Source organism: Dama dama, chromosome 12 (assembly GCF_033118175.1).
Source record: "Dama dama isolate Ldn47 chromosome 12, ASM3311817v1, whole genome shotgun sequence".
Classification (NCBI taxonomy): domain Eukaryota; kingdom Metazoa; phylum Chordata; class Mammalia; order Artiodactyla; family Cervidae; genus Dama; species Dama dama.
The window spans coordinates 92,773,464-92,799,464 of NC_083692.1; the positions used below are offsets into that span (position 1 = coordinate 92,773,464).

General features: G+C 46.2%; 1 protein-coding gene across 1 annotated transcript in view; it reads right to left on the reverse strand.

Moving 5' to 3' along the window:
* The window catches only part of PDE8B (phosphodiesterase 8B), a 286,162-nt gene that overhangs the window by 251,934 nt on the left and 8,227 nt on the right, over nucleotides 1-26,001 (reverse strand). The window lies entirely within an intron of this gene.

Consider the following 26,001-nt stretch of genomic DNA (forward strand, 5'->3'; position numbering starts at 1 on the left):
CCATTAAGTATGGCCAAGGTGATGGGATGTCTTTTCAATGACTATGGTACTGTCTTGACAAGAGATGCCCTCTTCTGCTGGTTTTGATAAAGCAATAGCCATGTTGGGGAGGCCCATGTGGCAAAGAACCAAGGGGCCCTCTGGCCTAGAGCCAGTAAGAAATGAGGCCCTTAGTCCAACAAGCTGCAAAGAACTAGGTCCTGCCAACAACCAGGAAAGCCCAAAAGTGAACCTTCCCTTCATTAAGCCTTGAAATGAGACTGTATCCTCAGCTAACACAGAGGACCTGTAAACCCATGCTTACCTTCTGACCCACAGAAACTGCGCGATAATATATGTGTGTGTTTAAGCCACTCAATTTGTGGTGGTGTGTTATGTACAAGAGCAAAACTAATACACTCCCTCCGTCCACAGATGGAAATGTGAGGCAAAGAAGATTAGGTAGAAAGTTAAGGTCACTGAAATCAGCAGCATAATCTATCATCATTTCACTGTCATAGCCTGAATAGACAAGGAAGGGTTTCCCGGGTGGCTCAAGTGGTAAAGAATCTGCCTGGCAATGCAGGAGACGCAGGCAGGAGCTGTGGGTTTGATCTCCGGATTGGGAAGATGCCCTGGAGGAGGAAATGGCAACCCACTGCAGACCTTGCCTGGAAAATCCCATGGAGAGAGGAGCTTGGCAGGCTATAGTCTGTGGGGTCTCAAAGGAGATGGACATAACAGTGACTGAGCACATAGACAGGGAAAAGCAGAACAGCTAAGGCATCTGAAGGTGAAAGGGCAGGTTCAGGTTGGGACTTGAAGAGGGGTAAAGCAACACAACTTGGAGAAAGTCTGAGGCAAAAATAACCCAGCAGGTAAAAGGACATCTGAAGAATTCAGGGTAAGTCAACCCAAGCAAAAAGAACAAATAAATATCTTCAGAAAGTAAAGTAAGAGGAAAACAAGAAAAACACTAACAGAGATAAGGAAAGGTAAAGGCACCAAATCCTCTGAATCTCTTTTCTCGTTATTAAAAAAAAAAAAAAAAACCAAAGCCACATCCTTCACTCCTGAAAGTGTGGGGGAGTTTCCGGAAGAGCTGCTCCAGAAGTACAAGCAAGCCAGTAGCACACAGTACGGGCCTGTGCCAACCAGCAGGTTGTCTGCTGTCCCCAAGATACTGCGTAAAAACGGAAGGTGTCTCTAAACCATCAGCCAGCATTGAGGGTCCGCACGTATTTGTGAGCTTTTCAGTGTCTTTAGACACCTAGTGTTAAAAGTTTTCTATCCCATCTCAGCCATAATACAGAAAAATTGAGGCTAACACTTAACCCTGTTATATACCTAGAAGGGTATTATGGAGTGATGTGTGATTTTTAAATAGAGGAAGAGAGAGGGAGAAAAAGGAAAGAAAGAAGGGAGGGAGGGAGGGAGGGGGGAGAGGGACAGGGAACTAAAGCAAAGGGAAGGAAATGAAGAAGGGAAAGAAGGGAGGAGAATCTAAAGCACAGAGTTCCCAGTCTAGCGGAGGAGCGCTGAGAAGTCTATCACAGCATAAGAAAGCGCTGTTCTCACACTCCCGTTGCCTACGGGACATCTCCACGAAAAGTTCCACCCACATTTCACAACAAAAATGTTTCTGAACCAGGAAGCATCCATCTCCCCACCGAATCTGAGTCCCGGTGGTTAATGCCACTAACGCCTCTCCCAACTCAAACCATAGCCATGAGGCTTCCCTCCCTCTCTGGACCAACCAGCCACCTGTGGGGTCATGACCCGTCCCTCCCTCGGCACCCTGCGGCCAGGAGTGATACACTGCCTGCCTCTCCTAAGCTAGGTGAGCAGCAAGAGGCAACATGGGATGATTTAACTCAGAGGGGTCAGAGTCCAGCCTACCCACTGCTCATGCCCATAATGTCTCCTCCACCCAGATTTTACACAGCTTGTCATTTCCTCTAAGTCGTTTTTTTTTTTTTTTTTTTTTTTTCCTTTTCTCTAATTGGTCCAGCATGGCTCTATCCTAAAGTTGAAAACTGTAAATATTTCTACCTGTGGCAACTCTTTGTGCCTTTAAAGCCTTCATAAGACGGTGGCTCTGACACTCCCTTCTACTCTGAAGAGCAATTTAACACAATGCTTACTTAGGAAGAATGCCCATTTATGGGGTAAAAGGAAATGGGCAGCAAATCCAATGGCACCCATTCCACAGCTGTGCCCATAGCTCGATGCGTTCAGCTGTTTCGAATATGGGAGAGAGCACAACAGCTTCCGGTTGGTTGTTGGCTGTTGGTTTTTGGTGGCCCCAGACTTGTGATGGGATCTGTTTCAGTTCTATAACCCAACAGGCAGAAAAAGACACTGGGAGAGTAAAAAGCTGTTTTCCTATAGGGAATAAATGGAAGTCTGACCATGCATGAGTGGAAGAGCAGCAGTTACATATTAATAACAAGACTTTGATTCCACCGATAAGGCTAAAACAAACGAGACACACCTTTTCGGCTTCTCTGAACATATCACTGGCCATTCTTTGAAGACTGAAGATGTTGATGGTGCTGACAAGCTGGAATTTATATGATTGCTAAAGTGTGAAAGACTAGTACTTTCAAGTGCTGCCTGCATTTGACAACTTCTGGAGAAACTAGGTCCATGGTTTACCTTCTATCGCAATATGCGCATTAAACTCCCATTGTAATTCTTCTAGCCAGTTGGTATACCATTATTCTATTACCACCACCCCTATCCTGAACAAAAGGAATACACAAACAGTAACATGACTGACCTTCTGACAACAGACGAACAGACTCTGAGAGGTCACTTGGTATCACCTGTGGCCTCTCTTACTCTAAATATGTGAGTAGTTTCAGTCTTCCCTAATCATAAGGAAATCTCAGCCTGAATCAAGCAAAGCTCCCCTAAGAAAACACAACCCATCTCCTACATAACTGCAGACCAGACCTTCTTCAACCTGGATCCCTGTTGTCAGAAGGGCTCAAGTCAGGGACAGAGAGGAATAGAAAGTTTTGAGCAAACCTGTATTGTCACATGGACAGGCATTAGCTCTATGGCCTAAAGTTATAGACCTGCAAAGATTAAACATGGACTAGAAAGTTGAGCTTTATCAGTAAAATCTCGCTCATCATCATTTATCAGCAGGAGGCCATAAGCATGACTTTGCACTTGAATCTGAAGAGGAGCCCTGTGCCAAGTGGCTGCCACATAGTCCTTTAAGTGTGTTTGAGACCAAGCCCCTCCTCCGATCTTCACTGATTCTTACACCCAGCACTGATGCTTTCAAACTGTGGGCCTAGAGAAGACTCTTGAGAGTTCCTTGGACTGCAAGGAGATCAAACAAGTCAATCCTAAAGGAAATCAATCCTGGACATTTATTGGAAGGACTGATGCTGAAGCTGAAACTCCAATACTTTGGCCACTTGATGCAAAGAAGCAACTCATTGGAAAAGACCCTGATGCTGGGAAAGATTGAGGGCAGGAGGAGAAGGGGGCAACAGAGGATGAAATGCTTAGATGGCATCATTGACTCAATGGACATGAGTCTGAACAAACTCCAGGAGACAGTGAAGGACAGGGAAGGCTGGCATGCTGCAGTCCATGGGGTTGCAAAGAGTCGGACACGACTGAGCGACTGAACAACAATGGATGTATAAAACAGATTGAAAACAAGGTGGATCCATACTGCTTATGTCCTAGTGGAGGAAGAGACAATTACCATGAAAAAGTAAAAGAAAGAGACCATTTTAACATGAGCTGAAGATAATAAAACAAATTATTGCAATAGAAAGAGATGGATAAAGGTGACTCTGGGAGGTCAGAGATGGCTTCTGTGGGAAGGGATGTTTGAACTGACACTTAGATTATCTCAAGGAGCTGGGAAAGCAAAGATCTGAGGGAAGAGGATCCCAGGGAGGAGAACAGCAAATATAGACTCCTGAAGGCCTCACAAGTTTGGTAAGTTCCAGGAAGAGACAGGAGGCCATTGTGGGGATGGCCAAGTGAGACAAGAAGCCTGGTGATGGTGTTAAGCAGAGAAGAAACATGATACAATTTGCTTTTTTAAAAGATCCTTCTGGCCACTGTGTAGAGAATCTATTCTAGGCATTCACAGGGCAGCAGGAGGCTGCTGGAGCAATCCGAGTGAGAGGCGGCGATCATGGAGAAGAAAGCAGCAGACAGTAGAGACAGTCAGGTTGGGGCTGTAGGCCCCAGGACTCGGGACGGAGTTCCCGTGGGGAGTGGAGCGAGGAGAGAGAAGAGACAGCGACACCCCTAGGTTTGGGGCCTGGGCAGTCAGGTGGACAGTGGACCCATTTACTCAGATGGGGAAGGGTGAGGCAGGAGCAGGAAAAGAATGGGTGGGAAGTCAAGAGCTCCGGTTTGACCCTGTCAGCTCCAGGCTCCACAAGACATCCAAGTGAAGATGAGAAGCGAGCCACCGGATCTCTGAGTCTGGAGCTCAGGAGAAAGGTCAGGGCTGGACTCATACGTGTGGGAGTCATCTGGGTGCAGCTGCTACTGTTAGCCCTGGGGCCAATCACCAGAAAGGGTGCAGAACCACAGGCCACGTCCGCCAACTCACTGAGGTTCCACAGAGGATGCCAGCAAAGCGGCCGGGCCCCGGCTGATAGGAGGAAAACCCATGCAAAGAGGAGGAAACTATATAAACCAACTTGTCCACTGATATGAAGAGTTTATGGAGCACTTCTGAAAAATTTTACACAAGGACTAGACGTGCAGATTGGCACATTATAAAGATAAATTTGGGGGTGGAGGCAAGCACAGGTTGCAGAAGGCTAACGGAGCCAGAGAAACCATTAAGAACAATCCCAAAGAGCAGAGGAGAGTCTGAAGTAGAACACTGGCATCAGGAATGGAGAGGAGGGGGAGAATAAGAAAGAAGCCCGGGGGCGCAATAAGACTTGGAAGCCAATGGGCTCTGAGTGGGTGGCTCTTGGACGCTGGTATGAACCACTAAGACAGGCAGTGGTTGGGCAAAAGCAGGAACTCTGGTGAGCGCGTCTGAGTCAGGGGTCAGAGGTGCCTGTGGAACACACAGGAGAGACGTCTACCAGCTAAGGGGAAACAGGTCTGCAAGTGACAGGAAATGCTTGGACAGGAGCTAAGGATTCAGGCATCATCAACATAAAGATGAGAGGGGAGGCTCTGAGCAGGAGAGCTGAGGATCTAGCCTTGAAGGTTTTCAAGAAGTGAACGGAGAGAGGGCTAGATGTGGAGACTTGAGTGGATGGCCAGAAAGTAAGGTACCTCCCCTCCAGCCAGATGTGGGTGCAAGCCCAACATCTTCCAGGCTAAGGCTGACAAAAACCCGAAAGACTGCAAGTAGCGAGTTACTCCCTAACAGAACTAGCGTTCTTCTAGAAAGTGAAATACAGCTCCACACACACAAACACAGTTAACCCAACAAAGCTTTCTGGGGTTGGATGTTTTATCTGCCTTTAAAAAATTAAGTGGAGGAGGTGGGAATAAATTAAAAAAACAAAAACAAAAAAACTTCTATTTTCCAAATTTATCTAAGAATTAAAATGCAATTTAATCAAATTCTTACAACTATAGCAGGCTTTAAAAATGGGGGCAATATAGATGAAGTAAGAAGCATCTGCCCCTTAGATTTTGACCACTCTATTTCTTGTTTACCCTTCTGCTTCTCCTCCCCAACTTAAATTTTTCCTCCCATTACTAGTCATCATATTCAAGTAAAAGGCAAGAATGTACTGATTAAGAAAACTTCTGGGAATGAAGTGCGTTCGTAACAAAATCACCCATGTTTTAAAACCAGTCAACCACCTTCATAAATCAGGCAGATTTGTATTAACACACATCGGGCAGGTCCATAAGAACATTTCCAAGACCTTGGACCCTATGTTCAGCGGCTAGAGGCTAAAAAAAGAAAAAAGAAAAAACCAAACAAATGAACGTGGATAAACAAACGAACCCCCTCACATACGTTCCATTTGTTTGCAAAGAGTTAAAGGCAGAATACTGATCCTCCAAAAAAATCCTGCAGTCAAGGTTTGTCTAGACAGCTCCTAGCCTCCTTTCCTGTACCTGTTCTCGCCTCTCTCCAATCCAGATACCTGCTTTGTGCCCTCCTGACCTCGGGGAGGAAGAAGGAATGAACCCTCCACTTGAGTTCACTGACTGGCGGATGGCAGTTTGGTGTGAATGAATCTGAGACCAAGTGTTACCTTAGCCAGTAATGTCGGTTTCGAGACTTTGGCTTACTTACCTACCTACTGGAACTTACTTTCTTAGTTCCTTATTGGGTGGTTGGGGGAGAAGGCATGGGTAGATGCCAGCGACAAAGTAAACAGGTGGGACAATCCCTCAGGGCTCAGGCTGGCTCCATCCAGCCCGTGTAGGCTGCCACCCATGGCTTCCCCAGCGGCCCCCGTTCTGTGTAGCTGTCATCAACACTGTTTTCTGTTTCACCTCTGCAGCTTCTTCCAGACTAAGTTCCTTGAGTGCTAAGACTGGATCTTATTTTTGCATTCCCAGACAAAAAATGAGCACTCCATCAATGTTCACTGAATGAATAAACGAATGAACGAACTGAGGTTGGGATGCAGGAGTTATAATGTTGTCCTTTTAAGCGCCGGAGAAGACTGAAAGACTATCCTTTATCTTTCAAACACCATCAAATGGCCTTTGTTCCCTGGGAGGTGCTTTGACCTAAAAAGTACCAGAAGCAGGAAAACAAACACCGTCCTCACCTGCTTCTTCTGGGTCTGAAAATGTTAGGTCCTGACTCTAACTTCGGGTTCTCCTATCCTAAGGAGAAATGAAAGGAGACTCACATTTATGTTGCTGGATATTCTTCATGTTTCATCCATTGTGTTATTCAGATAAATGGTTATTGGGGTCTACTAAGCTCCAGGCACACTGCTAGGTATGGAGGACTCAACGATAAAGAAACCCAGCCCCGACCCTGTGTCCACCAACTTCACAATCTGGCTGAGTTACTATTTAGGGACCTGTCCCACCCAAAGCCTCCTTCGCCAACCACCATTCACCTATCCATCCAATCTATCTTCTGTGTTTCTTAATTTTATACATTCCTGAGAACAACAGGGGGGTTTGGAACATATTTGTTAAATAAAGACTATACTAGTTTGGGTTGTTCTGCCATCATATTATCAAAGCTAAAAATATTAAAAAGCTAAAAAGGCTTGTGTTGGATAGCCTTTGTTTGCCCCTCTGGATGGGCTCTCCATCTCTCCTCCCCAACCCTGTGTCGGGGGAGGCTGACCTGTAGGGAATACATCACGGGATGTCAGCTGGGTTCAGCCACGGAGGCACCAGCAGAGGATGGAGCAGGGCAGGAGTCATGTGTCTCCATGGCAGCATAGAGCTCTCTGAGTCCCAGCATCTGCTGCATCTCCAAGCCTGTTCCCATCTTCCCGGTGGCACATTACCATCGGCCCCTGGTGCTGACGGCTTCTCAGATCTTTCTAGCCCGTGGAAACTGTGTCATCCCTTATTGGGTCCCCATGTCTGCCCACCAACCACACCTGTTGAGGACAAGCCTTCCTGTTTCCTGAAGGAACTCCAATACAAAGCCCATTTCTTTCAGCCTCTCGGGGTGGAGTCACAGATTCCTAAAGAAACAGGTCTACTCTCAGTCCGGGGCCTTCAGAGCTATTTGCAGCCACCCTATGATCTTTACTACCATCAGCCTATGCAGGCTGATTTTTTAAAACAGTTCCTATGGGTTAGGCAAAGGTGGCATAGTGGTAAAGAATTCGCCCGCCGATGCAGGGGACGCAGGTTCAATCCCTAGGTCAGGAAGATCCCCTGGAGTAGGAAATGGCAACCCACCTCAGTATTTCTTGCCTGGAAAATTCCATGGAGAAAGGAGTCTGGCGGGCTACAGTTCATAGGGCCACAAAGAGTCAGACAGGACTGAGCATGTACATACACATGCCAAGACAAAGGTCAGGCCTGAGATGCCAACTTAAAAAGCGCACAAGGAATCAAGTGACGAATGCTTGGCATTTCAAATTCCAGGAAGTCACAGCTGGTGGAATCAAGTTCAAACTTTGGATGTGAAGCTGGTATCTACCAATTCTATCTCTTTCCCCAGGTCACACTCTAAACAGGCCAAGTGACCTCCCCCGCCTTCACAAACCTGCCTCTGCCTGGAGGACAACCCCTGCCTTAATTCTGTATGTCTAATCCCTTCCCACCCTACAAGGTCTAGTGCATGTGACTTCTCCATAAATGGTCAAGAAAATAAATTTTTCCTGGTCAGAAAATAACTTTTTTCTCTCCAGATATGTGGAGTATTTTGTTTGTGCTCATTCATACCACTTACCACTCACTTGTGTTAAAATTATTTGTGTCTAGGTGTTTTCTCACTCCTACCACTTCTAGAGTCCTGAAGGCAGGACAATGTCTTATATATCTGTTGTCCCCCCTACACTGCTTCAAAAATGGAAATTTCTAACTAGGTGCTTGTTGACTGACTAAATAAAAGTATGAATTAACCACCAAAAATTATTTTCACTTGGAATGGTGATATAATTGCTTCTGACTCTCAGAAGACCAAACCATATTTCACATTTTCAGCCTGAAATAGCAAATTCATAAAAAAAAATGGCACTAAATTTGAGGAGAAATATTTTCAGATTGTTCCCATATGTGTTGCTATATATAATGGGTTTATGCAATATTTTAAATCAAACTCAACACCATGTGGTCATGTATCTTAGAAGCTCATAATGATGACACAGATCAGAACTTAAAACAATAACAAAAAAGTTCTTAAAGATTTGTTCATTTATCCTTCAGTTCCGCTTATTCTCTCAATGCTTCCTTTCCAGACTTGTCCCCGATGTCCCTGTCTGTCTGTGACTTCCATCTTCCCTAGGCAGAACTGCTCTCTCTCCTGAGTTTTTTCTTGCCCTCTGTACAGACCTTTGTTATGGCTTTTATCCCACTGCTCTGCATTATTCATGTGTCCTTGTCCCGCCGTGATCACCTGCCTCCGTCTTCCCAACACCTAGCGTAGCACCTGGCACAGAGTGAGGACTCAATGAATGTACTCAGAACTGAACTGGCCTAAGGCTAACTTTGGCTTCAAAAATCCAACCCAGGCTTTCCTTGGCTTCAAGTCCTGTGATAATTATTAATTGCATGAGGTGTAGGGAAAGAGACACATACACCTGCCCTTTGGAAGTGGTATCCAGATTCCTTGTCTATAGTCAGCTACTGACCCGGATCCCAGTTGGGGTAACATGGATTCCTGCCACATGAACTCTTTTTCTCGCAGCTCCAGGAAAGCAGCAATTCAGCATCGTGTTCCTCTAGCTAAAACAGAACCCCCTTGAGACAGGGTCATGTTTCAAGCCAGGGAAAGGAGGGAGCAAAGAAAACTAGAATGAACGGAGCATCTGATCTGTGCTCAGCCCTTTGCATGTTAGTTTCACGATATCTCAGGGCCAGCGCCACTCTGCCAGCCCCATGCGGCAGCAGGGCATCACCGAGGGTCAATGGGACCATTGTTCTTAGACGTGCTCCCATTGGCGATGGCTCTGCTGGAGTAAACTTCAGGATGGGGATGAGGGTCAGGTTCATCTCCAGCATCACCCCAAACAACTGCCTTGAGGACACTGACCTTCCCATTACCTGAAGCCCCCAGGTCTTTCCCACATCAGAGTGGTGGCACACGCTCTTCCTTCTCTGCTCACTGTTTCACACCTCCACTCTTCTCCTGGCTAATTCCTACAGATCCTCTAGGCCAGGGGTTCTCAGAGCTTGGTCTCCAAACCAGCAGTCTCAGCACCACCTACGAACTTGTTGTGGTTGCTGTTAATCAGTCACTAAGTTGTGCTCGACTCTGAGAACTCATGAACTGCAGCACGCCAGGCTTCCCTGTCCTTCACTGTCTCCTGGAGTTTGCTCAAACTCATGTCCACTGAGTCAGTGATGCCATCCAACCATTTCATCCTCTGTCGTCCCCTTCTCCTCTTGCCCTTGATGTTTCCCAGCATCAGGGTCTTTTCCAATGCATCGCCTCTTTGCACCAGGTGGCCAAAGTATTAGTTTCAGCTTCAGCATCAGTCCTTCCATTGAATATTCAGGGTTGATTTCCTTTAGGATGGACTGGTTTGATTCCCTTGCAGTCCAAGGGACTCTCAAGAGTCTTCTCCAGCACCACAGTTCAAAATCATCAGTTCTTTGGCACTCAGCCTTCTTTATGGTCCAACTCTCACATCCGCACATGACTACTGGAAAAACCATAGCTCTAACTATATAGACCTTTGTTGGCAAAGTGATGTCTCTACTTTTTAATATGCTGTCTAGGTTTGTCATAGTTTTTTTTTTTCGAAGGAGCAAGCATCTTTTAATTTCATGGCTGCAGTCACCATCTGCAGAGACTTATTAGAAACGCAAATTCTTGGGACTCACCTCAGACCTACTGAATCAGAGACTGTGGAGGTGGGACCCAGAAACCTGTTTTGTAACAAACTCTCCAGGTGATTCTGATGTACGCTGAAATTTGAGCAGCACTGTTCTAGGTTTTATCTTAACTGTCACTTCCTCAGAGAGACCTTCCTTGACCCCAGCTCCCCAGTCTATGTTACACCCCCACTGCTATTCTCTCTCATGATAGCTATTCATTTATCTCAATCTGCAGATCATATAACTGTTAGTGTGTTTTTTTGTTTTGTTTTTTTTTAATTTTTGGCCATAGCCTAAGGCAAATGGGATCTTAAGTCCCCTGACCAGGGACTGAACCCACACCCCCTGCATTGGAAGGCAAGATCTCAACCACTGGACCACCAGGGAAGTTCCCCTGTTAGCACGTTTCTTTGCTTAAAACCTGTCTTCCTCAGCAGACTCTGCGTTCTGTGAAGACAGAGGCCATGTACAGCCCACAGCTTCACACAGCGCTTGGCACAGAGCAGGGGCTTGAGCAACGCTCACTTGTGTCGGTTTTTTCTAACCATAACCGGGTCATGAGCCAACCTGCCTGTGAGACTCCAGGCTCCTTCCTAAGCCCATGTGCAGACTTTTGCCTCCAGCCATGAATGACACAGCATAAACGACAGTCCAGCTTCATTTTGGGGCCTCCCAGGTATTGCTAGGGTTAAAGAATCTGCCCACCAATGCAGGAGACATAAGAGATGCAGGTTTGATCCCTGGATAGGGAAGATCCCCTGGAGAAGGAAATGGCAACCCACTCCAATATTCTTGCCTGGAGAACCCCAGGGACAGAGGAGACTGTGGACTGCAGTCCACGGGGTCGCACAGAGTCGGAAATGACTGAACACACAGCTTCATTTACTCACCATCCGGCGGAAGACCGCCCATGACCCCCTGTGTCTCAGCCTCTCTTTTCTCTCCCCTGCGGAGGAGCCTCATGGGCATACAGGTGTGTGTGTGGCTTGAGGGGATCAGGAGATTTAGGCAACCGTTCATCAGTAGCTTAGGAAGAGAGCAACATTTTTAACTGTGTGAGATTTTCAGACTTTCAATGGATTCTGACCTCTCTAGCTTTTTGCTTGGAGCCACGCTGAAGCCAGCACAGACGCCTTAGTGTCTCTGTAACGCAACAACTCCTGCTTCTCTTTCAGGCCTGATGTGTGTGACAGAACCAAGGTGGACCTTCCACGGTGGCTCGCTTAGGTAGGCAGGATGCTTGGATTTCAAAGTCCCCACAGAAATAATTGTTAAGTGTTTTCCTCCCCATGGCTGATGGAAGACCCCTCCTGACAACAGTGCCACTCGGTGCTCATCCGGCAGAGTCTGCGCGAGACGCGGGAACACCCGGAACGACTGTGGCTGGCTGGCTGGCTGGGGGCCGCCGCAGGGCTCGGGGGCCTTGCCCCGGGGATGCCGGCTCAGGGTGGAGTGTGCAGTGGACCGTATCCTTCCCTTGATACGTGCCCCCTCCCACCTCCTACCCCAAGACAAAAACTAGCTCACACGAACTTCCGCGGCAGGTGGGACAGAAGAGAGCTGGCAGAGGCAGCCCCAGCCCAGCCCCGTCCTCCCTGAGAGCAGAGGGAGGGGCGGTCAGCCACACGCGTTCCCACAGCCTCAGTTCTGCTCTTCCAAGGCCTACTCGCCAAGACCGTTCTCCTCCCCGTACCGTGTCCCTGAGTCCAGACAACACTGGCCCCTCTGCCCCACATCCTCGTCAGCACAGTCATATCTGTCCTGTCCACATCGAGACTCCCAACCTTCACAGCCCAACACAAAGAAAGCTCAGAGAAGTGGAACCACCTGGCTTGGCTAAGACTTAAAAGTAGACCCTATGTGCAGCCACTGTGGAAAAGAGTGTGGATACTCCTAAAAAAAGTGAAAGAGAGTTGCCATATGATCCAGAAGTTCCACTCCTGGGCATAGATCCAGAAAAGACGAATAATTAGGAAAGATATGCATGCCTCATAGCATATGACTTACATAGCAGCACTGGTTGCTTACAATAGTTAAAACATGGAAGCAACCTAAATGTTCACCAACAGAGGAACAGATAAAGATGTGGGGTGTGTGTGTGTGTGTGTGATGGAACACTGTCTGTGTGCTGGGCTTAGTTGCCGAGTCATGTCTGACTCTTTGTGACCCCATGGACTGTAGCCCGCCTCCTCTGTCCTCTGTCCATGCGGATTCCCCAGGCAGGAACACTAGAGCGGGGTTGCCATGCCCTCCTCCCAGGGATCTTCCCAACCCAGGGATCGAACCCAGGTTCCCCACATCGCAGGTGGATTCGTTACTGTCTGAGCCACAAGGGAAGCCAAAGAATACTGGAGTGGGTAGCCTATCCTTTCTCCAGGGGATCTTCCCTGGATATTCCCAGTGCTCCTGCATTGCAGGTATATTCTTACCAGCTGAGCTACCAGGGAAGCCCCAACGCAATACTACTCAGCCATAAACAAGAATGAAATAATGCCATTTACAGCAACATGGATGGACATGGAGATTATTGTACTAAAGGAAGTAAATCAGAGAAAGACAAATATCATGCTATCATTTATATATAGAATCTAACAATATGATACAAATGAACTTACTTACAAAACAGAAAGAGATTCACAGACAAAGAAAACCAATTTATGGTTACCAAAGGGGAAAGGGAGGGGAGAGGAATGAATGAGGAGTTGGGGATTAACATATACACTCTACTATATAAAAAACAGATAAACAAAAAAGCCCTACTGTAGGACGACAGGGAACTATATTGTAATAACCTATAACGGAGAATCATCTGAAAAGAATACACATATGTACAACTAAATCACTTCACCGTACACCTGAAACTAACACATTGTTAATCAACTGTACTTCAATTTAAAAAAAAAAAAAAGCAGACCCTCTGTGGGCTCTTCCATCCCGAGTCTGAGCAGAGAAGGCGATCAATTCTGGGGACATGCTTGTCTTTCGAATATTCAAGCCCCACAGTAATCCTAAGTGACAGCGTCTGTAGCTCCCTTTTATGGATGTGGAAACTGAGACTGACAGACTTAAAGTACCTTCCAGAGATCACAGAACTCGTCAAGAAGTGCCTGAACCCTGGACTGTCTGGCTACAAATTTCATGCACTTGTCCCAAACAACCCTCCAAAGAGCCTTGGGAAGCAGATGTCTAAGTGACACCAGTAGCCCAATAGGAACCTAGAGCTCGTCCACTGACAACCTGAGCTCATGGAGTCTACTCAGTCCATCCTCACCACCATACTTACACCCACTGGGGAGACATGTTTCCCGCAGCCTTGGGTCCCTTCTATTTTTTGGCTGGTGGACGTGGACCTTATCTCGTTCATACCTCCTCGCCCTTGGCCCCTGTGTCCACTGCAGCACCAAGAAGGAGCCACTTGATACCTCACCCATGGGAAGCCTTTGAGAGGTGTTTTGACAGATGCAGCCTTTCAGAACCGGGTCTCAGGTGGGCTGGTGTGGATGGGATTCTAAAGGCCTGGCCTCGAGCTGCTGCACATGAAGACAGCCCCTTCTGTCCCAAGCAATGCCTGCCCTGCGGGTCGGTGGGCAGTGAGATGCCAGCACAGTTTTGGAGGTCTTCTCTCCGGCTTCCCACACTGTATTTCTGGACAACAGTTTACTCTGTGCCACTTTTACCTAAATTGACAGAGAGAAGTAACACAGAAGCATTGGGTTGGCCCAAAAGTTCATTAGGGTTTTTCTGTAACCTCTTATGAAAAACCTGAACAAACTTTTTGACCAACCCAATATATAGTGGGCAACACCAAGTCAAGCGTAGAGACTACAGGAGATTCAATCAAACACAGATCCAATTATGGAAACCTTCGTTTCGAAAGCAAAACAAACAAGATATGGAAAGTAAATGTTGTGAAAACCCATTTCTAAATACCTTGGAAGATGTCAGTGACAGCAGCTGGCGCCCTGCCACCTCTCAGGGTGTGTCTGTCCTTGGACTTCTCTGATTTTAAATTCTCAGACTCTGTTGGTTTACTAGCTCGGAAGGTCTGAGGCCTCTCTTATCAGACGTCTGCATCAGAATCCTGAATAACAAACATCTTCTGAACTGAGAACAAGGAAGTTGCAATTTCTCTGGGGTCAGAGACTGAGAAACATTGTTGAAGAGCTGGCTACAGGAGGCCCTACTGAAACAGTGAGGGGTCCGCAGGGACCTGAGCGGAGTTCTCAGCTCAGGGCACGAAGCGGGCGGTGGTACAGATGCTGTCTGCATGGAGGCCACGGCAGGGAGTGGGAGGAGGCTATCTGCAGGGCTGAGGTCCCCAGCCTCAAGCAAGGAGTTGGGGTGTCACCCGCTCTGTTCACCTCCTGGACACACAAGCCACTCTCTTCTCCATCCCAGACACACCTCAAAAGGCCACTACAGCACATGGGGCCATAACTCACCTTTGCCCCAGCCCACGAGCCCTAACTCTCCTGCCATTCCTTCCAGCTCCGTCTCTGCTCCTGACCCTGCCTTGCCCCTAAGCCACAGAAGAAGTGGGACCCACCAGAACATGAGTGGTCCCAGTACAGGCAGTTCTGGATCAGGGGGCTGGAACCACACTTCTGGTGCCAGGGCCCAGATTCATGCCCAGACAGCGGCCGGGGCCCTGTGCCAAGGCTGCCATGCGGCCTCACTGCTCCCTGGCCTCCCTCCAGCATCCGTGCCAGGAAGGAACAGCCTGCCGCCCATGAGGAGTGGGCAACCGGATGCCTCCAGCTCTGACTTCTTGGGGGTCTGCGCTCTGCAGAAGCACGATCCCTTCTGCCCTTTGCCATGGCCAGTCGGCCAGTTCAAGGGAGGACCAGGCAGGTGGGCAGAGGCAGGCACCTAATCCTGGAGGGACCCTGGCTTCAGAGCAACTGAAAATATTGTTTTCCAGACCCAGACACAAATTCACTTGTCATCATTTGTGTCCAAACAGAGGGAAAAAAATACAATGGAAAATTAGATCCCGTGTCACAATGTCACAGGTATAAATAAAATGAAAGGCAAGCCTGACGTCAAGAATGAGGCCTCTCACATTCCACTCCACTTCCTCGTCATCAAACACGCAGCTCGGTTTACCCGGTTGGGTGGCGGAGACTGGCTGGTGTAAACAGGCAGGGGCTCTGATTCTGCAGGGACAGCATCAGAGTGGTCCCTCAGGAGACTGAGGTCCCCCAAATCCAGCTTCACTTCCTGTGCTGGGGGTTTCCGGGATGCGGTGGCATTCTTGGCAGATGTCACAATTCCTTCCACACCTCCCCTCAGCTTCCCCCAGTCTATTTTCTTCCTCTCTAATTTCCCTTCTCGGGGGCAGCCAGCCTGTCCCTTCACAAGATTTCCTGGGCATCGACTGAGGGAACATTGCACTTCCCGGAGTAGGGAAGGGTGAGGTCAGGCGGGGAGAGCCACGGGGGCGGGGCTGGTGTAGATTAGACGGTGGTCTCTGTAGCTCCCTTAATTCAAATGTGCCCTGAAAAGTGGTGTGCAGCTCAGCGTGGGGATATGGATTCATATTTTAAGCATATGATGGACTGCAATGATCTAAAGGAACCCCATGGTAAAGAATTCTGCAATAGAAACATTCTTTCCCACCAAGTTCTATCTTTGTAAATCTAGCCATTCCTCTATTAGAGTTTTTTCAACATATTAAATATCCCTGTACCCCAAAGCCAAAAACAGATGTGGTCTGGTGTGCAATCTAACACACCTCTGTCATCGAAGGGCATCTGACTTCAAAGCATACTGAGGAATGATGACAAGTAGACCCACGCTTATGAATAAACCCATACCTATTAACACAGGTGCAAGGATTAGTACCTGCCGTTTTCTGGTTTTCGCTCTTGACTCTTAGAGGGTGCCAATGAATCTAGGATAATTATGGAGACTCTTCCCAATTCACTTTCTCTGGGTCAAACACCGAGATGTTAAGTCTTTGCTCTGAAATCACTACACACTCAGCGTGAATCGGCAGAACCTCCTCTGTGCGGGGGACCCTTCTGGCCCCGGGTGTCCTGAGACGAGCAGGACCCAGCTCTGGGTCTCTCTGGTCTCACCTGTGAAGGATGTGATTAGCAGCAGCAAAGTCAGGGGGCAAACAGAGTGGCCTTGGTGTCTAATAGAGACGTTAACACAGTTCTGGGAATTCCCCGGTGGTCCAGTGGTTAGGGCTCCACACTTCCACTGCAGGCGGTCATTAAAAAAAAGTTCTACCTGTTCCTGGCTGCTCGACTGTGCCTGCCTCAGAGGGTGGTGAGCACTGTGTGGATAACCCATGGAAGGTGCTAGGTCCTGCCTCCCTCCTCCCCACTCTCCAGGGTGAAAGTCAAAGCCGCTCAGTCGTGTCCGACTCTTTGCAACCCCGTGGACTATACAGTCCATGGAATTCTCCAGGCCAGAATACTGGAGTGGGTAGCCTTTCCCTTCTCCAGGGGATCTTCCCAAACGAGGGATCGAACCCAGGTCTTCTGCACTGCAGGTGGATTCTTTACCAGCTGAGCCACAAGAGAAGCCCAAGAATACTGGAGTGGGTAGCCTATCCCTGTTCCAGCAAATCTTCCAGACCCAGGAACAGAACCCGGGTCTCCTGCATTGCAGGCAGATTCTTTACCAACTGAGCCATCAGGGAAGCCCAGGGTGGGCAGGCAGCAATCATAAAACAGGAAAGAAGATCACTACTGTGTGTACATGCACAGTGGTGTTCTTTCTCTCACCCCACCCTATGTGCACACACGCGTGCAGGCACACACACACACACTCAGACAGCCTGGCTGCAGATAGGTGTGATGATTCCAGGACAGATCACAATGTTATTTTTAGATCCAGATTTCTAACTCTGCTCCCACTCAAGAAGTAGATTAGACTGATAATGGGCTGAAATGGCAACTGGTCATTTTCCTCTCCACGCGCTCTCAGCGGGGCAGTACATGGTAGGATGCAGGGCTCAGGCGCATCTCATTTTATGTCTCCTTATGGCTGCCGAGGATGGCTCTGTGGCCTGAATTCTGGGAGACCTATTTTCAGAAGCCATGATTCTGAGACCATAGAAGAAGAATTTTCTAATTCTTCTTCTAATTCTAAATAAGAATTCTTATTTACCATAAGAATCTCACGAGGGGATGTGGTTCTTCAAAAAAGCATGCAAGGGGCCTTCTTTGGTGGTCCAGTGGCTAAGACTCCTTGCTCCCAATGCAGGGGGCTAGAGTTCAATCCCTAGTCAGGGAACTAGAACCCGCATGCCATAACGAAGAATAGTGCAGCCTAATTAAATAAAAAAAAATTTTAAGTGTGCCAGAACCAGCCTAGGGCAGAACTGTGCAGGCAAGGTGTCGGCTTCCTCCCGTCATCCCCCTGCTTCCTCTCCCCAGTCTATGTATCCATTCCAAATCCCACTCCTGGCTTCCAGAACCTTCTGTGAGAGTCCTTGTCTGTTTTGACACCATCGAAGCTCTCATCCACCTTACATCTCAAAGCTCGACCTTCCAGTAACCCTTCCCTCCCACACCTGCTCTCTGCTAGATACACATGGGTTAACCTTGAGGTGAGATGTAGATTTTATACCAGCTGGTTAAAGGTTGGGGTTCTTTTTTGTTTTTGTTCTTTGTTGTTGTGATAGTTAAGGATGCGAGTTGCTGGCTTCAGACCCACATTTGAGCTCTGGCCCTGCCAGAGAAGGGGATGAAGTAGAAGGCAGGAGCCTTGTATTCTGCAAAGAGGTTGGGTGTTCCACTAACACTCAGCATTCTGTTCTCCTCCTTTGGACCTAGCTTGTCCTGGCTCATAAGAACCCAGTGTCAAAATTTCAGGAATTTTTGCCAGATAGTTGTTAAACAGTCATTATTAAAAGTTCTATTACGTAGGCATACAATTAAATAAAACATATTAAGAATAAGGGTAGTGTTAGGTCACTCAGTCGTGTCCAACTCTTTGCTACCCCATGGCCTGTAGCCCACCAGGCTCCTCTGTCCATGGGATTCTCCAAGCAAGAATACTAGAGGGGGTTGCCATTTCCTTCTCCAGGGGATCTTTCCAACCCAGGGATCGAACCCTGGTCTCCCGCATTGCAGGCAGATGCTTTACCATCTGAGCCACCAGGGAAGCCCAAAATAATGGTAATCAATACTTAAATCTCATCACTTCCTAGTTACTTCATGATACTCTCGTCCATGCACTTGACGTTATTTATGTCTAATGAGTCTCTATGGCACGGATACTACATCTGGTGGGTAATTGCACATCTTTTCCCAACTCTGTGTCCAATGACGTCACACTGGTAGCTTGAACTCAGCCACAGTGGGTAGGAGTACTTATACCAGAGAATTTGGTAAACAGTGTGAATCAGGGCTGTCCTTATTGCCTCTTCTTCCATCACACCAGTTCATGGGCATCCCACTATCTGCCCTCCCTGGGGCTCAGGAGCCAGACCCGCGGTCAGCCAGGAGAGCTGGTACCCAACAGCACAGATGTGGGGAGAGGTCTGCAGGGCGTCCCTGAAGCTCTCCCGAGCCTTCCCAAAGCCACTCTGCTGGGATAACTTCCTACGCTCTCCCATCATCCTGCTTTGTCCTCCCCCGACTACAGAGACACCGGCGCCTGTCCCCATCCTCAAGCCCCGCTCTCGCAACCAATCCATTCTGCTTGGGGTGATTCTGGAAGCTCCAGCTCAGTCCTGGGGAAGGCATATATGTGGGCCCAGGGATGGGGTGGGGGTCTGAAGCATGAGAGGGAGAAGCAGCAGCAGGGGAGGGTTTTAGAAACAAGGTTACTGCACATACCACCTCGGTGCATTTGGTCCCACAAGTTGACTTCAGAGCTGGCGGATGAGTGGTTCTCCTCAGTTTTCCACTCTGAATGTTATTTTTGGCAGACACATACTGGAATTGCTAGGTGAAGGACTGAGCAAGTACAAGGAAACCTGTAACTCTGACCTCTGGATTTCAAGAGAGTTAATTTTCCCTCTGCCCCCGAGTGAGTGGGTCAAAGAACATCATCCTTAGAAGAATATTACGTGTTCTGCACTTTACAAAGCCCTGTTACATTTACTATTACAGCTTTTACAAGGACACTGGGAGACGCACAACACACATGACTGTCCTGATTATGAACAAAACAAGTCCACATATAGACACTGTCAGACTGAGCAATGCCCACCTCGCCAGCTTGTGAAAGAGCTGGGAGCAGGTCCCTCCATGGCAGCTGGTTTTGAAAATGTCCACCTTACAAAGGTAGGGAGCATGACACGCCAATTATTTTACCTGTCAACCACGGAAGCCCCCATGGGCTATCCCCTCTCTCTTCCTCCTCCAAGGACTCGCCTGTGAGCTCTCTACCCAATTTCACGGCACTGAACTATTGAGAGGTTCATCCTGGCCACTGTGATCATTTATTTACCAGAAAGTGAGATTAGACGCTCACCTTCAGTGTCCTTAACAGAGGACACCAGAGTCCAAAGAAGAAGACCACAAAGCCGCAGGATCCCTGGGCCAAGCCAGAGCTGGTACAGAAGTTCCGCTCCTGACACGGAGTATGGAGTTCCTCACGTGTGCGTTCACATGCCATCCACATGTATATGAGACCATGGTTTATTAATTCCTGACTCAAAGACTAGAGGACATCAAGCCTTATTAATTTGCTGGCCAACTAGGCAGAGCCTCTGAAGCAGGGAAGCAGAGAGGCCAGCTTTTGCAAAACAGCTGCTTAGCCAGTCCTTGGGCCAGGCCCAAAGAACTAGGGAAAAGAAACTCCTTATTATATCCTTGTAAGTGAGAGTTTTTGTTTGTATAAACTATGACTGGAAAAATTTGTACCAAACTGTTAGTAGTGATTATTCAAGGGGAAATGATGATTTTTTTTGTAAAGTCTCACTGTCAACAGTTTTCAGCAGATAACAACCTTTCTTCAGTTTTCCATATACTTTCAGAAGCACAATCACAGCACCTTAAATTTATAAAGCACACCAACCTTTGCAAAGTGTTCTTGTGCACTACTTCGATGGAGCCATGTGAACACAAGAATCCTATCCTTAAATAAACTAAGCCAAAATCTCCCCCAAAACAAAAGAAATACGAGAGAAACATTACACCAAGGGCGGAGGGGTTGCCACACAAGCCATTTCTCCAAGCCCCTCTCTTCCTAAGTTTCTGTGTCTGTTTAGGGGCTTCATAATTTTATCTCTGACCCTCTTTTTATTACAAAACTGAGTTTAGTGGGTATCCTGTTTGTTCCTTCTCTTGGTGTTTATTTACATGCTTGCCTCATGGGTAAAATCAATGGTAAATGGCTAGCTTCAGAAGTAACATAGGAATCATTTTCATGTAACTTTCCCATGAGTAAGATTAATGCTCCCTTTTAACCTGTCTTCTTTATTTGAAGTCAAGTATATTTTAGTCCATAGGTCTGGTTAAAGCAAATAAGGGAATCAATTCTTTGTGCAAATAAGTCAATTACTACTAAGAACTATTGTGAATGGTTAATAATTCTTTTGGGCCTACCTACACACTTCTATCCTGAAAAGGCAATTTACAAATTAGACCTCTGTAGTTTAAAAAACTGGCTCATTTTCTCTCTACCTGTTGGTAAGATCAGGGCCACTGAATTATTGGTTAGTAATGAGGTGGCTTCCTATTAACTTTAATACCTATTTCTGCCTTACTCTAACCAAGTAAACATGATCTCCATATTAAAATCAAGAATATCCTCACAGGTGATAAACATGTTAATTATCTAGGTCTTAGTGATCATTCCACAATATCGATATATATCAAATCATCACATTGTACACTCGAAACATATACAATTATGTGTGCCAATTATTCCTCAATAAAATTGGGAGGGAGAAAAGAAAGCAAGTTTTCACTAAACCCAAAATAACATTAAGATGATTTGGTGGGGAAAAGTGGATAGCTTAATTATAATTTGACATATCATTGGGGAAAAGGATGAAAAAGAGAGAAAAGAAAGGGGGTCATGGGGGAGAGAAAGAAAGGAGACAGTATTCATAGGTTAAAAAGAAACAGAAAAAGATTAGCACTGCTAAGAGTTTTCAGCTGTTCCCAAGGCTGAAAAACAGAATAAAAGGATCAGAATTGACTGAAGTGTCTAAACTATTTTAATATTTAGAAAACAAAGCATTTTAAATCAGGAGGGAGAGAATGAAATATCAACAAAGGGTATTGGCATAATTTGCTAACATTTTTTAAAAGTAATTTAGGTAGATTAAAGATTTTAATGCTTTCAATTTAGATTTAATAAAAATGCCAAAATTATAAATGAATTATAGATGAATAATTTGGGGGAAAATAGCATTGTCCTAAGAATGACACCAAAGGCATCAGAATTAAGAAAGACTGATATATTTTACTTTGTAAAAACTAAAAAAAAAAATTTGTATGTTAAAAGCATCCGTGATACCAGTTGTTTGTCAGATACACATATTAAATATTTTCTCACAATCTATTACTTGCTTTTCATATTTTCAGTTATTTACTTTGAGAACACAACATCATGAATCTCAAAAACACTATGCTCTGTGAAGAAAGGTATATACTGTATGATTCCATGTATGTGAAGTTCTAGAATAGGAAACACTAATCCAAAATGATGGAAATCACATCCATGTAAAATGGCACAAGGGAATTCTGGGGGGTGGCAGAAATGTTCTGTATCTTGACTGTGGTCATGGCTACAAGAGTATATATATTTATCACAGCTTACTGAGTTGTACACTTAAAGTGGATGCATTTTACTGTATATAAATTATATCACGATTACATTGAAAAAGTTTCATCATAAGCATCAAAGAAAATAACAGACTGTGAGGATATCTGCCATGTCTAAGGCAGACAAATTTGTGACATCCTAATATACAGAGAACTTTTACCAATCAGTAAGAAAAAAATGAACTTACCAATGGAAAATTGGAAGAGCATCCTAAAGACTTGTAAAAGAAGGAATGTAAACGGCCAGTAAACATGAAAATGACTCCAATGCTTTATAAATCACAGAAATATAAAACAGAAACTCTAATTTGAAGAGACACATGTACCCCAATGTCCACAGCAGCTCTATTACAGCAGCCAAGATAAGACATGGGAGCAACCTGGGTGTCCACTGGCAGATGAATGGGCAACGTGAGATGTGATCACAAGCACACACGCGGGAATGTTACTCAGCCATCAAACAATGAAATCGTGCCATTTGCGCAACATGGATGCGATTATCAGACTAAGTGAAGCAAGTCAGATGGAGAAAGACAAGTGTCAAATGATACATTTATGTGTAGAAGCTAAAAAAAAAAATGACACGAATGTTTTGCTATTTCCAAAACAGAAAGAGACTCACAGACACAAAAAACACACTTGTGGTTACCAAAGGCAAAAGGTGGGTGGGGAGGATAATTTAGGAGGCTGGACTTAACATACACATGCTACTGTGTATAAAATACATAACCAACAAGGACCTACTATATGGCAGAGGGAACTATGCTCAATATTATGTTATAACCTATCAGGAAAAAGAATCTGAAAAAGTATATATACATAAAAGTGTGTGTGTGTTTGTGTGTGTGTGTACACATATGTATATAACAAATCATTGTGCTATACACCTGAAACTTACATGATATTGTAAATCAACTATACTTCAATTAAAAAAAAATCGGGGGGAGTGGGGAAAGAGACTTCCCTGGTGGTCCAGTGGTTAAGACTTGCGCTTCCATTGCAGGGGCCATGGGTTTGATCCCTGGTCAGGGAACTAAGATCCTGCATGCTGCACAGTGCAGCCAAAGGGAAAAAAGTGGGGGGAAAAAAATGACTAAAAAAAAAAATCTTTTATAAATCAAAGAAATATAAATTAGAAAAACAATATAATTTATCTTTCTCAAACTGATTTTTTAAAATTACTTATGTTTGGTGAGGACTGGGAGAAAAAGACATTTTCAGATCTCTTCTTCCCAGGAGAAAAGCTGTCAGTGTATAACCAAGGTCCTTTTGCTACAAGAGGATGTCTTGACAACAGGACTACAGGTGGGCATGCAGATTCGTGATGACTGGAGAACAAGAGGCATCCCTGTCACCAGCCAGGCGGCCAGCTGGGTCGTCTGACTGACCAGCTAGGTTATATCCTCGCCTCTGTGGTAGAGGACACAGTACATATGATTGAGTCCCACTTAGACCAAATGGAGTAGGTAAGGACTTCCCCAAGAGAAAGAATAACAGACTAAAACGCTAACAGATTTTACTTCAGGGGACAAGCAAGCTTTCTCTTGCCGCCTTCTCAGACACTCAGTTTCCTCCTGCTGGGGCCACTTTCCTGAGTTACGGAATGACCAAGCCATCACAGAGTCAGCTCAAGTCTCAGGTGATGCTTGCCTTTCCATCATCCTGAGGATGGACCGGGAGGGATGGTGCCTCCTTCTCAGCTGTAGCGGGATCTGCCTTTGCTGCTGTGATCACAGGTGATGTGTGAAATAAAACATAGGAAACTCCTAAAGGAAAAGCTGCAGTCCCAGAAAAGGCCTATGTCAACCTAAAAATAGGAACACATATGAAATGAGTCTGCTAGGGCTGTCCAGCAGAGAAGTTAGTAAAGGTGATTCCACCCATTGGCCATTCATTCCAGGCTCCAGTCACAGAATCTCAGAGCTAGAGGACCACCCAGATGTCTTTCTACAGTCCATACTAATAGCTCCTTAAATCCCTGCTGCAATTTGCATCAGCCCACAAGTGTTCTCCAAGTTGTTCTTACATTGTTTCAAAGGAATTCAGCATGTCCCCTTCACCAGCAGGAAAACCACAGGTCAAATCCTAGCTTCCTCCTTAAGCCTCCTCCCTTGATTCCCCTAGTCTGGGATGACCCCTCTCATTATCCCTACCAGATGATAATCACATTCTGGCTTATGGCAGATTTCCTTTTGTTGCCTTGAATTACTTTATATTTTTAGCCTTAAAGTTGACTCTCTGGGTATTCACATCTTCCTCCCGCCAGCTTTCTTTACAACCCCAAAGAATATAAAGAAAATAACACCGCACACAGCGCTAGGCAGCACTGCCTAGTGGCTCAGACCCAGGGCTGCAGAGTCAGATACCCGGGTACGAATTCCAGCTCTGTCACTTACTAGCTGCGTGACTGCAGCAGCTCGCTCAGCCCCTGTGTGTCTTCTTTACTGATAAAATGAGGACAAAAGTGCCACCACCTCCCTGGGCTGTAACGAGGGCTGAGACAAATGCATGGCAAGTGTTGAGTACGGGGCCTGGTAAGTGCTGGGTAAACACCACCTATTCGTGTGTCAGTGCTTAGTAAACACCTGCTAATTGAAAGATCCTAATGGGGAAGGACATTCAGTAAATAGAAAGAGAGCTGGTCTAGAGTGCTGTGAACCCCAAGCTGTCCTCCACAGAGCAAGCACAGATCTAGAGACTCTGCCTTCTGCTGTAACAGGCTCCACAGGACAGGTCAAATATTGGCTTGGCCAAAAGGTTCGTCCGGGTTTTTCCATGACATCTTACAGAAAAACCCGAATGAACCTTTGGGCCAACCCAATATTTTTTCAATTTATTTTTAATTGGAGGAGAATTGCTTTACAATGGTGTGTTAGTTTCTGACATACAACCGCAGGAATCGGCCATAAGTATACACCTGTCCCCTCCCTCCTGAACCTCCCTCCCCTCCCACCCCCATCATCTTGCCCTCGAGGTCCTCGCAGAGCAGGGGCTGAGTGCGCTGTGTGATACGGCAGCTGCCCACCAGCTCCCGATGCTACACTCGGTGGTGTGTAGACGTCAGTGCGACTCTCAGTCACTCCACTCTCTCCTTCCCCCGCTGTGTCCACAGGTCCATTCTCTACATCTGCACTTCCATCCCTGCCCTGTCAACCCAGTGTCATCACAGCACCTCGGGTTCTGGTGGAAGGAAAGAAATGTGGGAAAGGAAGGGCGCAACTGAGGTTTTTAAAATCGGCAAAGGACCTGAATAGACATTTCTCCAAAGACACATGAACGGCCAATAAGCCCACAGAAAGAGACTCACTATCATTAATCATAGGGCCACACAAATCAAAATCACAGTGACTTACTACTTCCTACCCCTCAAGTGATTATAACAAAAAAAAAAAAAATCAGATAATATCAAATGTTGGTGAGGACACAGAGGAATCAGAATCCATACACTACTGGTGGGAATGTAAAATGGTGTAGCCACTTTGGAAAACAGTCAGGCAGTTCCTCAAACAGTTAAACACAGAATTACCATATGACCCAGAAACTTCACTCCTAGGTATATAACCAAAAGGAATGAAAATGTGTCCACACAATAACTGGTCCTCATTGTTTATATGAGCATCCTTCATAACATCCAAATGGAGAGAGATGTTATTGTTGTATTAATTCATTCAACAAATATTTATTGGGCACCTATTATGTGCCAGGAAAATAAGAAGTTTCTTTTCTTGGAGTTAATTAAGAGTGTAATATCTAGGGTGCAGAGAGTCGAACACGACTTTGTGTCGTGTCCGCAACTTTCTCTTCACTTCACATCTAGGGTGTGTCCTTTCCTCCCCATCTC